Source organism: Lithobates pipiens, unplaced genomic scaffold, assembly GCF_037356315.1.
Source record: "Lithobates pipiens isolate NorthernLeopardFrog02 unplaced genomic scaffold, aLitPip1_a1.2 Scaffold_18, whole genome shotgun sequence".
Classification (NCBI taxonomy): Eukaryota; Metazoa; Chordata; class Amphibia; order Anura; family Ranidae; genus Lithobates; species Lithobates pipiens.
The window spans coordinates 510,133,646-510,149,315 of NW_027507758.1; the positions used below are offsets into that span (position 1 = coordinate 510,133,646).

Here is a 15,670-nt window from a genome sequence, read left to right on the forward strand (position 1 = left end):
AATTTCCTAAAATTGTGGCAAAATATTCGATCACATTGGTGTTATTTTAGGGGTGTTCTTACAGTCCTGGCATTTTTATTTGATATGTTTTTTTTTTTTTATATATGTATATATTTTTTAATATAATGACAAATTATAAACCCAATTTAATTATTAATAGCAATAACATTTTTCTTTTATAAAATACCACAAAAAGAAAGTTCTGTTTAAAAAAAATGAAATAAAATGTATTAGGTTACAGTGCTGCATGACTGAATGATTACCAGTCAAACTATTGCAGTAATAAAAACCTTAAGGCCGGGTTCACACCGCTGCAATGCGGGAACGCCGCAAATCCGCGGCGTTTTCCCGCATCGCATTACTCCCGCCGGCAGTTCACACTGCCCTATGTGGACGGCTGGGAGTGTCAATGTTATGTTAATGACACCCCCAGATCCGTCCGCATATCGCAGTGCGATCTGCCGACTCGCACAGGAATCGGATCGCATGGTGTGAACCCCCATGTGATCCGATTCTGTTGCGGACCAAAAAAAGGGTCCCGTGCGAGTTTGCTGCGGGAGCGCTGCGAATTCAGCCATACTATCTGTATGGCTGAACTCGCATCGCTACGGAGATCGGATGTGATTTGCGGTGCGAATCACATCCAGATCTCCCCCCGCAGCAGTGTGAACCCAGCCTAAAATTGCCTGGCAATGATTGGGTAATATAGGCTGGTACCAAAGTGGATCTGTGCATAACATCAAAATAAGATAATTGTTCCTTATTTCAGGATAATGTGCAGAGCCATGCAAATTATTCATTTATGCTCAATGGCTAACCACACATCCAGAATTGCTGCTTGTAGTGCAGATATAGGCTAATATCATCCACTTGTTTCAAACAGTTTCAGGCTTGTTGGGCACCATCAGTGCAGGGCATGGAAAACATGACTTCTATGGAATAAGGTTTAGGGACTAACAAGAAAGTATACCTGTAAAGGTTAGGGTGAGATCCCCCCCTCGTCCTTGTGATAGCTGGAGGGGGATCCTCTCTCCCCATCTGATGTCACTATTCAAAAATAATGCGGCCATACAGGGCTCCACCCACACAACCGCATCATTCATTCACAGAGTTCTGAGAGTGAATGAACTACAAGTATCATCTTTCACCACTGCAGACAGCTTGTAGCTCAATGAACTGTGAGGGTGCTGGTGAATGCTCTTGTAGTTAATTTATTCTTCCTGGACTTCAGTAACTGTCTGCCTGTATGAGAGATACAGGCAGACAGCTGTACTGAGAGTCTGGCCTAGCCTGATATTGCTCCATTGATCACGGTTGCAATGCTGTGTAAGCTCCTAAGAAAAAATTATAAATGCACATTTATTTTTTAACTTAAAAAAAAAATTTGCATTTATTCTTTTTTTTAAGGGCCGGTTCACACCAGATGCAATCCATTTCATTTTTATTTTCTGCATCAAGAATGCATGGACAGTAAAAAAAATATACTTATTATTCAAAAAAACAAAAAAACAAACTCCTTTCTCAAAGGCTTTCTAAAATTCTATACAACAATGGAAATTTAAAGCACACTTGGCATGAGATAACTCTGCAGGCTGCCATTGTTGACTTCTCCTTTTGAAAATGTTTGTTCCCTGACTTTTTGTTAAAGCTTTGTCTTTATTTTTCTGAGTTGCTAACCTAACATATAAAAAGAAAGAAGAAATTCAGACATTTTTCCAACGTCTCATTTATGCCCCTCAAGCTTAAATCAAATTAAAGTCTCTCTTTTTTTTTTGTTAAAAATACCAAACATGTTACACCTACCTGCTCTGTGCAGTGGATTTGCACAGAGCAGCCCAGATCCTCATTTAATCAGGTCCCTCTTCGGTGCTACTGTTTCTATGAACCCCCACCCCCTCTCTCTCCTCCTTGGCTCACTGACTTTGATTGACAGCAGTGGGAGCCAATGGCACCGCGCTACTGTCTCAGCCAATCAGGGGGGGAGTCCTGGGCAGCAAAGACATTCCTACAACATCGCTGGTTCTAGATGGACCTCAGGTAAGTATTAGGGTGGCTGAGGGAGGCTGCTGCACACAGAAGGCTTTTTATCCTAATACATAGTATGTATTAAGATTAAAAAAAAAAAACTTCTGCCTTTACAATCAATTTAAGTCTGGTTCATTTTTTTTTCTTAAAGACCTCAATACTGCCGTATGTGTACAGCCTCAAACTGAGGTGGTTATACCAGGATCATGGTTACAGCTACAGCCATGATCTTGGTACCCCTATTTTCAGCCAGTGATTCTATTTGCAGTAAACATGATCTGAGTGACTATGCAGTCGCTTAATCTCTTTTACAGGCGGTGGAAGGGGGTAATCCCCCTACCACCACCTCCTGTTGCCCTGGTGGGACAGAGAGCCTAGGACCGATGTGACTGGTCACATCAGATGCACCATGAAGAGTGGAAGGAACTGAAGTTCCTTCCCTTCTGATGTGATATCAGAAACCAGAAGCAGCGAGGATTTCATCACTTCCAATTTTGGTTTGTTTACCAGCCATTACCGCTACCAAGCCATTGTAAACCAGCTGATCACACCAATCTTGTGTAAGGTATTGCCATGGAGGTCACAGTAAGATCAATAATTCTAGAACCACACTTCACACTCTAAACTGGTAACCTGTAAAGGCTTTTAATGTGTTGTCTATGGATAATTTAATGTACCATAGTTTGTTGCCAATCCATGGGCATGCACAATTATAAAGCATTACGTGTTTAATATCTATTTACTTGGTGTAACATCATATTTTATATTTTACAGAAACTTTGGGTAGTATATTGTATTTGTGTTTATTAAATCATCATAAAATGAATTAAAGTGTATTTTTTCTGAAAATTTGCATTTTATAAACCGCTGAGCAAATATTTGTGAGTGGCCCTATTCATGGGGAAAGAAGGAGGGGGGCCAAACTTCCGGGAGATCTTGCTGCATCTCGCCGCAGCCAGATCACCCAGAACAGGGAGCAGGTACCTGTCAAAACCAGGTACCCGCTCCCCTTCTCCCCCCGAAAGGTGCCAAATGTGGTACGGGGGTGGGGCAGATAAGCAGAGCTTCCCCTTTTGGGTGGAGCTCCGCTTTAAGCTGCCTAGTGTCCCTCAGTTGCTAGGATTCAGGCAGTTCCCCAGTGAAGCTGCCTAGCATTCTTCCATTGCTAGTAAGCCGGTAGGTTCTCAATTAAAGCGGAGCTCCACCCGAATTCCTACTCCTATGCCTATGTGATGATCTGGTTCCCTAATCACTGGATATCCCCCTTACCTTGCTGCTGTCTTGTTCTCTTTTTTTCTTATTTTAAATCTCCTTCTCCTGGAGATTCCGGAAAGGGGCAGTGCTGCTGTGGATATGGGCGGGGCAGCGTCAGGTCAGCTCTTCCTGTCGGCCGCACGGGCTCCTGGGATCGGTTTTTCAATTTCCCAGGAGTCTGTGCGGCGCCCAGGAGATCCGAGATTATACGGTTGGTGCATGCTGGGACAGCACAGTGTCCCGGAAGACAATGCCTGTGGGCTTCACATGCCCACAGGCAAAATGGAAAACGTCAGGAGACGTTTTTATAAATGCTTTCTAAGACAGAAAAACGGCAGCAAGACACTTTTGGAAAAAAATAAAAGTAAGTGACATAATTAGAAAACATAATTATTGCAATTAGGACGGGAAAAAAAAAAAAAAGCGGCGGTGGAACCCCGCTTTAAGTTGGCTATCCTTCTGTTGCTAGGACACGGAAGGCTCTGACAAATGTTTGCTGTATGCTGTAGACACTTAACACGTATGTAGACATGTATTTTTTTTTACAGATCTGTACACAGCAAACGTTTACAGATCTTTACACAGCTATGTGCATGGGCCAACAGATAATTATATAGCTGCATTCAGATCCATAATAATTTCCTGATCAAAAAATGCTGCCTTTTTTGGATTTGTGTGCATGTGCCCATATTGGGAATTACTGGAAGTTAATTTTAAAACAAAATTAGGTACTTATGCTGGCTGCATTTAAATGCTTTTCAAGTTTTTTTTTTTTTATCCATTAACCGCTTCTGGAACACCCACCATATATATACTGCGGCAGGGCAGCCAGCTGTGCAAAATCACATACCTGTACGTGATTTTGTGCAAGCGGTGTAAGGGTGCCACCAGAGCGATGCTCCTGCTGTAATTGGACACAGCTGGAGCCAATCAGCAGGTCTGGTGGCTGCGATGGTCATCGTGACCCGCTGATCGTTCTGTAGAGACACAGAGCAGCGGTGGGCCTATGTAAAAAAGGCAAACCACTGATCTGTCAGGGAGCAAAGGAGAAATCTTGTGTTTCAGCTAAGCTGAAACATGATCTCTCTTTTCCTCCAGTGTATCCACTCCCCCTTACAGTTAGAAAGCACCTCCCAGGCACACACTTAACCCTTTGATTGCCTCTGATGTTAGCTCATTTCCTGCCAGTGTAATTTATACTGTGATCAGTGCATTTTGTAGCTGTGATCACAGTATTGGTGTCACTGGTCCCCAAAAAGTGTCACTTTGTGTCCAATTTGTCCACCACAATGTTACAATCCCACAAATCGCTTACCGCTACCAATACTAGTAAAAATAAAGAATACAAATAGAAATGCCATAAAAGTATTCCATACATTGCAGACACAATAACTTTTGTGCAAACAAATCAATATATGCTTATTGGGATTTTTTTTAACACAAATATGTAGCAGAATATATATTGGCCTATATTTATGAAGACATTTGATTTTTTACATTTTTTTTTATTGGGAATGTTTTATCCAAACTTCTTGACTGGTCTACAACCAACTAAGCGACCATCTGACCATGAAAAAACTTCTTGATCCTCTTAAGTCCAGATTTCGCTCTCAACACGGAAACAAATGACCTGCTAAAGGCTAAAACCAACAGACACTATTCTGTACTACTTCTCCTGGACCTCTCTGCTGCCTTTGGCACAGTGGACCATGCCCTCCTCAAAAATAAAACTCCACTCCTTTGGTCTCTGTGACTGTACTCTTTGCTGGTTCTCCTCCTACCTATCCTACTGCTCCTTCGGTGTCACTTATAACTCTAATTCCTTCTCTTCCTTTCTCTGTCGGGGTACCCCAAGGTTCTGTTCTTGGACCTCTCTTTTTCTCAATGTACACCACCTCCCTAGGTCAGTTGATTGCCTCCCATGGCTTTCAATATCATCTCTATGCTGATGACACCCAAATCTATCTCTCTACCCCCCAGCTCTCTCCATCTGTCTCCTCACGCATCACCAACTTACTAGCAGACATGTCAGCCTGGATGTCACATCACTTCCTGAAACTCAACCTATCCAAAACCGAGCTCATGGTATCCCCCCCCCCCCCCCCCCCAGGTGCCACCTGATTTTTCTGTCAATATCAATGGCTCAACTTGTCCCCCCCACAGCAAGGCCCTAGGTGTAATCCTGGACTCCAAACTAACCTTTCAACCTCACATCCTATCGCTATCCAAAATTTGCCTCCTCGACCTCCGTAACATTTCCAAGATATGGCCCTTCATAACCAATGTCACCACAAAGCTTCATCTCCTGCCTTGACTACTGCAACTCCCTCCTCATTGACTTACCTCTAAATAGTCTATCCCCACTTCAGTCCATCATGAACACTGCTGAAAGGCTAATCCACCTGCCAAACTGCTCAGTTTCTGATATACCCCTCTGTCAATCCCTACATTGGCTGCCACTCAACCAACAAATTAAATTCAAGATACTACAATAACTAACAAAGCCATCCACAACCTGGCTCCCAGCTGCATCACAAACCTAGTCTCAAAATTTCAACCTAATCATTATCTTTGCTTCTCCCAAGACCTCCTGCTCTCTAACTCCCTTGTCACCTCATAATTCTTGCCTTCAGGACTTCTCCAGAGCCTCTCCCATCCTCTGGAATGCTCTACCCCAATCTATCCGAATTTCTCCTACTTTGTCCACTTTCAGACGATCCCTGAAAACTCATCTCTGCAGAGAAGCCTATCTGGCCCCCACCTAACAACTGTACATTTACTTTCTCCATCCGCACATCTCCCACAGTTATTACCTCTTGTATTTCTTGCCCTTCCCTCTTAGATTGTAATCTCTAAGGAGGAGGGCCCTCTGATTCCTACTGTATTAAAGTGTATTGTATTTGTTCTGTCTAACCTCAAGTTGTAAAGCACTGCGTAAACTGTTGGCGCTAGATAAATCCTGTATGTTAATAATAGTAGCAGAAATTAAAAAATATTGTGTCTTTTATTCAAAATTATTGGCATTTTTTTGCTTATAGAGCAAAAAATTAAAACCACAGAGGTGATCAAATACCACCAAAAGAAAGATCTATTTGTAGAAAAAAAGGACATCAATTTTATTTGGGTACAGCATCTCATGACCACGCAATTGTCAGTTAAAGCGACGCAGTGCCGTATCACAAAAAATGGCCTGGTTAGGAAGTGGGTAAAACCTTCCGGGGCTGAAGTGTTTAAAGACAGCTGCATTACAATACATTACCAATTGTTTTTACATTTTCTGGAGATTAATTTTAATAAAATACATAATGGGGTTGATTTACTAAAGCTGGATAGGGCACAATCTAGAGCAGCTGTGTATGGTAACATTGACAAATAAAACCTGGAAGATTTTGCACTCTCCAGTTTAAGTAAATCAACCCCAATATCTTTATAACATCTTATTCTACATTTTACAATGATGAGCATAAGAATACTGTAGCCTTTCTATGAAAAATTCCTCTGTTCATTAAATGTATCAAGGAATTACTAACACAAACATATGCTTTTAACTATACAAGGATTGGAATTGTATATTGTCCAATTGATGTTTATGCGAGTTAAGTTAATACTGCTATGAGCTTTAATCAGTGTGTATAAAGCTAAAGTTTTATTACATAAACTCCACACCTGCTGTTTCGTACATGCCTGGACAGTTTTATTTAAGTAATCCCATTAATTCCATTGTCTTCCCCACTGAAACTTCTGCAGTATACTGCAGTGCATTCTCTGAGTTCCCCAGGAGGAAGCAGCTGCGGTTGCCTGGCAACTGAAAGCAGGACCACTTCTATAAGAAGATAGTGCGTGTGTCGGTATAATGACATGGTGAATGAGTCACCCCGCGTCAGAAGTGACTTTACCTTATGAACTCATTACCATAAGAAGCCATGAGGAGTGGCTTCAATGATTTAGAATGAAGGACACACGCAGGCAACATGCCAGAAATCCTAACAGCCAATTTCTTGGTTTTTCCTCTGCGATCTGGTAGTAAAGTACCGGAGATGGAAATGTTTGTTCATATCTGTTAGCAAAAGTATCCCACAGTTCTTGTGTTCCTACTAGATGCTTCCCACCTTTAAAGTTATACTCTAGTCAAACAATCAGAATGGCTTGTAAAATGCCTACCTGCAATTTTTTTTTCTAGTTCTCATTTTCTTGTTATCCTTTATTTAATAGCATCCCCATGTAATGAATTGCCATGAATCTGAACCTGTAAAATTGGATGTCAGTGCATACCTTGGTCACCAGACTGTTCTGATCTTATACTTATACTTATACTGGGTCAGGGCTGTGAACAATCTGCTAATATGGCTGCAAATGCAGATTTAAGAGGACCTTCACTTAAAAATGAAAGTACCACTCATTCTTTTCCTCCCCTCCTTCGCCAAGAAAATTTGGTGTTTTTTTTGGGACCGGGTATCACCTTTTTATGGCAGGTACCAGCTCCTACTTCCACAATTCTTACCCCACTTGCAACCTTCTGGTCCTGCAGCCTTCTGGTTCCAGAAGGCTGCAGGACCTTCTGGTTCCAGAAGGCTGCAGGACCAGTCCTACAGCACTGTCGTGTCTCGCACATGTGCAGTGGGGATGTGGCTGTGGGACCTCGGGAAGTCACAGCCAGCTCCCATATCCAAAATGGCGTCACCAATCAGCCAAAGCCTGGCTCCGAAGGAGAGAGCCTTGGACTCTGTGGGCTGGTAAGTGTCTATTTCTTAAAAGTCATCAACTACAGTATTTGCAGTTGCTGACTTAATAAAAAAAAAACAACGAGTAAAGTTCCTCTTTAACCCCTTCTCACCCTCCCCAGCATCCCTTTAAAAAGCTCTAAACGTACAGGGGCAGGAAGGATCGATCCCACCAGCTTGTTAGTGCGCATCAAGAACTGTCTCAATCTCTGTGCTGGAAGCATGCAGTGAGCGCGCTCTCAGCACAGAAACATTGACTGCCCAGCAATGCATAAGTGCAGTGATTGCATTAAAGCCCCCACTCCTCCTTTGCCATCACACATATATTTTATGTGGGTGGCAACAGTTTAAAAGCTTTTAACACCATCAAACTGTGCTGGGTGGACTGATTCTGATGCATTGGGGTTGATTTACCAAAGGCAAATAGGCTGTGCACTTTGCAAAGTGCAGTTGCACGCTCCATGTGCAGATGCTCCAGAGCTTAGTAAATGAGGTAAATCTTCACTTTGTAAAAAGTACCCAATCATATACAAGGGAGTTTAAAAAGCAGCATTTTTGCTTGAACATGATTGGATGATGGAAGTCAGCAGAGCTTCTGCTCATTTACTAAGCCCTGGAGCAACTGCACTTGCAGAGTGCAATTGCACATTGCAAAGTTCACACTCTATTTGGCTTTAGTAAATCAACCCCATTGTGTTGTTTACCTTTTTTTTATTAGACATTTTTTTTAAATGTAACAAGTAACATTGCATTCAGTTCTATTCACCACAGCAGCATTGCAATGGAGGCATTTGCATTGCAACAAAAAAGGACTTTTTTTTTAAGAGCACTACACCACATCACATGCATGAGCTAACTTAATAGAAAACAAGGCACATTGCTTTGTTTTTTTATTTGGACTGCACTGGGCAAGACTGCCCTGTACAAATGTTGAGAAAGGCCCTAAAGGAAGGCTGGTGATAACTGCAGATCGGCTGTAATGTTTCCTATACAGCAATAAGTAGATTGACCCGATACCTAAAACTATAGAATAGACCCCAAGAAGCATAATCCTTCATAAGTCTAGTGTTACTGTTTGCTCCTCCATAGGCATTGCTTCAGTCTATTTATCAGTCTATATATATATTAATGACTCGTAAAGATAATAATAATAATAGCTTATAATAATAATAATAATAATAATAATAATAATAATAAATAGTAAAGATATCAATAAGATATATATATAAGATAAGATATAGGATAACATTTCTCTAGGATAAGAAGGTAATCAAGGGATGAAAAAGAAGTAACAAGAAGGGGAGAAAGTTCAGGTCCCTAAAGCTTACTGTACACGACAAGACAAAAATAAAGAAAAAACATATGATCTATATCTCTACAATGCATGCACATTTCCCCATGTTTTAAACATTTAAACCAAAGTACAGAAGAATACCTGCCAATGTCATAGAAGTACACTTAGCTCCTGTTGTGGGCTGACTACACACCGGGGGCTATTTACGAAAGGCAAATCCGCTTCGCACTGCAAGTGCACTTGGAAGTGCAGTCGCTCTAAATCTAAGGGGTAGATCTGAATGAGTGGAAGCTCTGCTGATTTTATCATCCAATCATGTACAAGCTAAAATGCTGTTTTTTATTCTCCTTGTATGTCCCCCTCAGATCCATAGCGACTGCACTTCCAAATGCACTTGCAGTGCAAAGTAAATAACCCCCACAGTTTTTTTGTGGACTGAGTTTAATCAGCCCTCCCAGTGTCTTCTTCTAAACTACTTAACCACTCCCACTCCCAAATCACTACCACATAAAGGCTAATCATTCTGTAATCAACAAAAGGACCTAGGAGGGGTTAATAGCCTCTTTGAGATAACACAAGAAGTATGCAGAGGAGACACTTGGCCAGCTCTGCATTTCTGATAACAGGTTGACGCAACACTGGACCTTGTTGGTGGTGAGTTGTGGTGTCTCAACTCATGGAGGGTCATCAAAATGTGGGTCCCTTCAAAAATGTAAAGATTGTGGAGGTGGGTGAGGAGCATCATGCATGGGTAGAAAGTTCTGAAAGCTCCAGCTGGCTGAACAATGATAACTTTAATAATGTATGAGATAAACATAGCCAACGAGTTCTGGGGAACTGCAACTTGGCATTCTTCAGGGCTTTGGAACATTAGATCTATCTGTTATGCCCCGTACACACGAGCGGACTTTTCGACATCCAAACTCCGACGGACTGAGTCCGGCGGACTATCCGATCGTGTGTGGGCTGCAACGGACTTTAGCGAAGCTAAAGTCTGACGGACTTTAGAAATGAAGCATGCTTTAAATTTTCCCGACGGAACTCCGCCGGACCCGGTCCCCTTTGAAAAATCCGCTCGTGTGTGTGCTACTCCGACGGACTAAAACCGACGCTAGGGCAGCTATTGGCTACTGTCTAGGAACTTCCTACGTCGAATCCAGTCGTACGTCATCACGTTCGACTCCGTCGGAGTTTGGTGTGATGGTGTGTGGTCAAGTCCGTTCGGTCGAAAAGTCCGCCAGAACTCCGTCGGAACTCCGGCGGAACTCCGGCGGAACTCCTTTGGAGGTCTGTCAGACTTAATCCCTCTCGTGTGTACGGGGCATTAGTGTCAGGCAATGCAGTGTATGCTGATATATATAATAACAGTGTTATCACACTATAATCATAGTTGGATACAGACTGTAGTGTCCAGGAATGGCAGATCTAATGCGACACAACCCCCCCCCCCCCTTAAAGAGATGGCTATATTTTATATCATATACTAATAAAGTCATTATCATTCCTCATTTGGCTGACGTTTTCTAAACTTTCTATTCACACGCGATGCTCCTTGCCCACCTCTAAAATCACAGGAATTTTAATGCTGTCTGTGTCCCTACTGGGAAGATTTATCCTCCCTATTTTTTTTTATACTTCGTCAGTTGTCTATTTTGGGGACTCTATGTGATAACTGACTAAAAGGGATTTCCCTCAATAATTCCTCTTATTTTTTCTTATGCCTACGGGACACAAAGTGCAGACAAATCTCCCCAATGAGTCGGAGATTTCAAAATTATATCTGGCAGAGGTTTAAATCAGTGTTAACTTTAGAAATACTTTAAAGCCCAATTAATGTCTCCTATCTGTATAGTACTGTACTGTACCTCTGCATGTTGTGATTTGTGACTGATTTTTGCTTGGAATGCAGTAAATACCTTTTTATCTTTGTGACAATGCTACTTCCTGGCCTCCCATTCCAGTGCTCTTTGCCGACATTGCTAACAGTCACACCCCTTGCCACAACTGTCTTCCCACAGATTTGTATTGCAGCAGAAAAGCAAGGAGAGGAGTCAGACCAGTTGAAACTGCTGTAAAAAATAAGTGGTGGTAAGACTATAAAAATTGAGTTGTCTATGTCAGTGGTTCTCAACCCTGTCTACAAGTACCTCCAACAGGCCATATTTTGGGCATTTCGCTTTCAGCTATCAAAAATACCAGGCCATTGATTCTGATTTAAAGCTCCTGTGCAAGATAAAGAAAAAATGCAGACATGGCTTGTTGGGGGTACTTGAGGACAGGGCTGAGAACCACTGGTCTATGTGACTGCAAATCTTTTTGTAAACTTCAGTTGGGCTTTAATAGCCCAGTTTCAACTGTGGCCACAGTTGAAAAGAATACTAATGGGTATATTTTGTACCAGTATAAGGAAAATAATAATTACCAAGTGAGAATGACATTTTGTACACAAAATGTGTTGTATTAATCTTCTACTAATAATTATGAATAGATGCAATTAGTTCTGTTCTAGAGGTACCAAATAATCTGCTCTTACTCATTACTCCCACCCCAAGCTAACACCCTTCTGGGAGGCATTACCTTAAGTTTTCATGCAGAGTTCCTGCGTTGGTGACATCTCAATTTTTCATGAAGAAATTCCGTGCTGGGGATCTCATGCGGTGAAAATTAATGGACAATGTATCTGGCTCTTCATTTGATCTCCCTGTGATTTGTCTTTATTTTCTCAGAGTTTCCGCAGCTTGATAGCACAACTAAAGGAAAGAGAGAAGACACCTGAAGTTGTGTGAAGTTGAGTTTCGGAATGCATTCAACAGTTTGCTGGTAAAACACAGCCCAACATATTTTCAAACCACTTTTCAGCATGAAAAAGCAAACAAATATTTTCTCATTCATAATGTGTTTCAGGGAAGACCTTGCTGTTAAAATGATTTAAAGAATAAGTTGACCCAAAATGTTTCAGTCATGGATCCATTTTGTTGCCATGGTCCAACCACTGGATTCTTGCATTTCAAGACAGAAATGTGTGAAACTGTGAGTTTTCACTTTTTCCAAAATTTTGGCAAAAGAAGTTTGGCCATTTTTGCACACTCCCTCTCCCTCCTTTGCCTCCCCGGATATGCATTACGTGGTCGGCAAGAGGTTAAGAGTGCAATGATATTTAAATGGCTCCTGAGGGTTGGGGAAGCTCCTTTTTAACAATTCTGAATCTGTTTTTGTAAAAAAAAAATGTCCCTTCCTAGCTGTCAACATGAGATTAGTTATTGAGGAACAAGGGAACATTAATCTTAGGCTCAGTTTACACTGGTGCAAGTCATGCATCCCGCATGTGCTCCGGCACAACAGCCTATGGGCTGCTGTGCTGCGCGAAACGCACAAAAAGGTGTACACACCTTTTTAAAAATGCGCCTGCAGGGAAACCACGTAGTCTTTTTGTGATTTAGCTGCAGGCTGAGATGCATGGGGGTGCCATTTAGAATAAATAGCTGCAAGAGCAGTGCGATTCGGCTGCGGGTGGTTGCTGATGCGGGAAACAATGCGATTTCCACACTCGCAACTGTAATGCGCGGCCTGCACTAGTGTGAACCAAGCCTTAATGATATCCCAAACCTTTTATTTATCAACAAAGCCATGTGAATGTTTATCGTCTACTTTTAAGGTGCAATATATCTCAAAACAAAATGTCATATACTGTATTGCAGCTTAACAGTCATTAGATGTGGTGGCTGCATTTGTTTTCTTTTTAGGCTTTTCTCTTTCTGTTTTCACCTGATGATCTGGCATTAGCTTGCCCCCCACTCTGGATGAAGGAGCACAGGGGATCTTTATACAGCAGCATTGTCAGTCTTGCGGGATGGGAGTGTTAGATGTACTACTGTAGCAGATTTAGATACTTTAAACAAATAGAAACCAAACTCCAACTTACACTGCAGTTACACCAATCAGTTTCTCTCATCACTGTAACTGCTACATCTGCTAGAGAGTTCTTTAAAAAAAACAAACAAAAAAAAAACAGACTTGCTGGCTGTAGCACCAGGTTAAAATAAAGGAAAGAAAGCCTAAAAGTAGAAAACTAATGCAGCCACCACATCTAAGAATTGGTAAGCTGCAATATAATAAATGTTTGCTTTCTTTTATTTAATAGCACTTTAAAGCTTAACTTTGGGCACAACAAATTTGATTGAAATATATATACCTCATTAGCCATAAAGGATATAAATTTCAATTCTGTGCACCAAATGGCATTGCAAACCCACAGGATACTTTGTAAAAGTAGAGGTGATGTAATCAGTGTGGTTTAGCAAAAAGCAGGGTTGTGAGTGGGACCCAGCAGGTTCACCAACTACAGACTGTCTACAAAAAAACTACAGGGGGGAAGCATACAAGACCAGTCCCCCTCCTCAAAAAGAGAGATCAGCACTGACCGGTCTTTATTACTGCACACAGGAAAAGTGCAGGAATTGTTTTATGCTGGATTACTGCACAGATCTGAAAGCATTATACAAAATACAAGATTCAAGTAAGAATCTTTGGATTTAGACAACTTTGTTTGCCTAGATTTGATAAAAATAAATGATAAAAGTGGTATCAGTGCTTGATGCAGTAATAGTAACAATAGCAGCAGAGCTATTTCTAAAAAGTATAAGTCGAGATTTTCAGCCCCTTTTTTTAGGCTGAAAGTGCCCCCCTCGGCTTATACTCGAGTCACCGCCATCTGCCTACCCGATCAGCGTGTCGTGCAGACAGACGGCGGCCATTCCACTATTCAAAAGCCGCGCCTCCCTGTCTGTGATAGGCGGAACACTCAATTTCCCAGCAGTCAGTGGTCCGCCTATCACGGACATCCGCTCATCCTCATACTACGGACGAGGATGAGAGGATGTCCGTGATAGGCGGAACACTGACTGCTGGGAAATTGAGTGTTCCGCCTATCACAGACGGAGGCGCCGGTTTTGAACAGTGGAATGGCCGCCGTCTGTCACAGACGAGGAGGAGAGGTGCGGCGATCCTGGCATGGCCGCCGTATGTTTTTTAAACATGCAGATCGATGCAAAATGGCACACAGAGGCTGCAGAAGGACAAAGAGGCATGCACAGGACACAGGTAGGCTGCGATGGACACAGGGATGGACACAGGGATGGACACAGTGATGGACACAGTGATGGACACAGGGATGGACACAGTGATGGACACAGGGATGGACACAGGGATGGACACAGGGATGGACACAGGGATGGACACAGGGATGGACACAGGGAGGTATACAGCTGCAGATGGGCATTGTTGACCCTCTTTTCCACTTTTAAGCTGTAACAGTAGCTGCTGCATGTCTCACCCTCGGCTTATACACGAGTCAATACGTTTTCCCATTTTTTTTGTGGTAAATTAGGGGCCTCGGCTTATATTCGGATCGACCTATACTCGAGTATATACGGTAATATTAATCACATTTTTTGATGTTACTCATTTGGTAATTACTGCAAATTAGTCATTGCAACTTTATCAATTATTATGTCATTATTTTCGCTATTCAAATAGGGAGCCCCATAATTATATAAGCCATGTTATGTTGTAGTTTGTCATTGTGAGGACAAGCTTTATAAACTTGCAAAATATTTAACACTTTTTCAGTCCATTGCAGCATTCATTATAGTCATTGGTTTTGTATTAACAACTTAATAAATTTCTTCAAAAATGACAATTGAATATGTCTGGATTTGCCTTCCCATGACCGACAGACCAAACTGGTGGCAAGCTGATCATTTGAAGAACAATCAATTGAATAGACAGTATTGAAGGTGTTGGATCACCATGAAGCCAAGCAACTAGAATTTTTTGAAGGAGTGGTTGTGAAAGTTTCTTATAGCTTTCAAAACCATGTAAGTGCAGAGCTATACGATATATTTGATTAATAAACAAAAAGCATATGTGATCCAAATACGGCTCAGTTATGCACTGACCAGAAGTGTGTAAATAAATAGCCTTAAATCGCAATAATATTACTCCACTCAGTGTTGTAAAACCAAAACCACCATCCATGAGCCTCCACCAGCATATACACTCACTAGGGGTTAATCGGAAGTATGTCTTAATCAACTCAAATAGAGTGAGGGTCTTCCCAGATTCTCTTGTGAATTGGATGGAGGGATGGATTAGGAGAGCACTTAAACTGCATAAAAGCTCACCAACGGGAGCCTGCCCTTGTTGTTGGCTGTCCATGGACAGGATCTCCTCAGGATTCAGAAAGAGGTCTGTAGCTTTGACCTCAGCAAAAATGTGTAGGCACATCTGCAGCATTCAAAACTTGAAAGTTGAACTACATTCATTAAAAAGAGTAGATGTAAGGTGGAGGGAGACTATATGATGCCAATGGAAGTGA

At 41.8% G+C, this 15,670-nt stretch overlaps 1 protein-coding gene across 23 annotated transcripts in view; it reads right to left on the reverse strand.

Annotated features, from left to right (window-relative positions):
* Positions 1-15,670, reverse strand: part of MYT1L (myelin transcription factor 1 like) — a 629,697-nt gene that overhangs the window by 474,171 nt on the left and 139,856 nt on the right. For all 23 annotated transcript variants that reach the window (XM_077488717.1, XM_077488713.1, XM_077488709.1 and 20 more), the window contains one exon: positions 11,872-12,044. The gene's annotated coding sequence lies outside the window, so the exon portion shown is untranslated. The remainder of the gene's footprint in view (positions 1-11,871; positions 12,045-15,670) is intronic.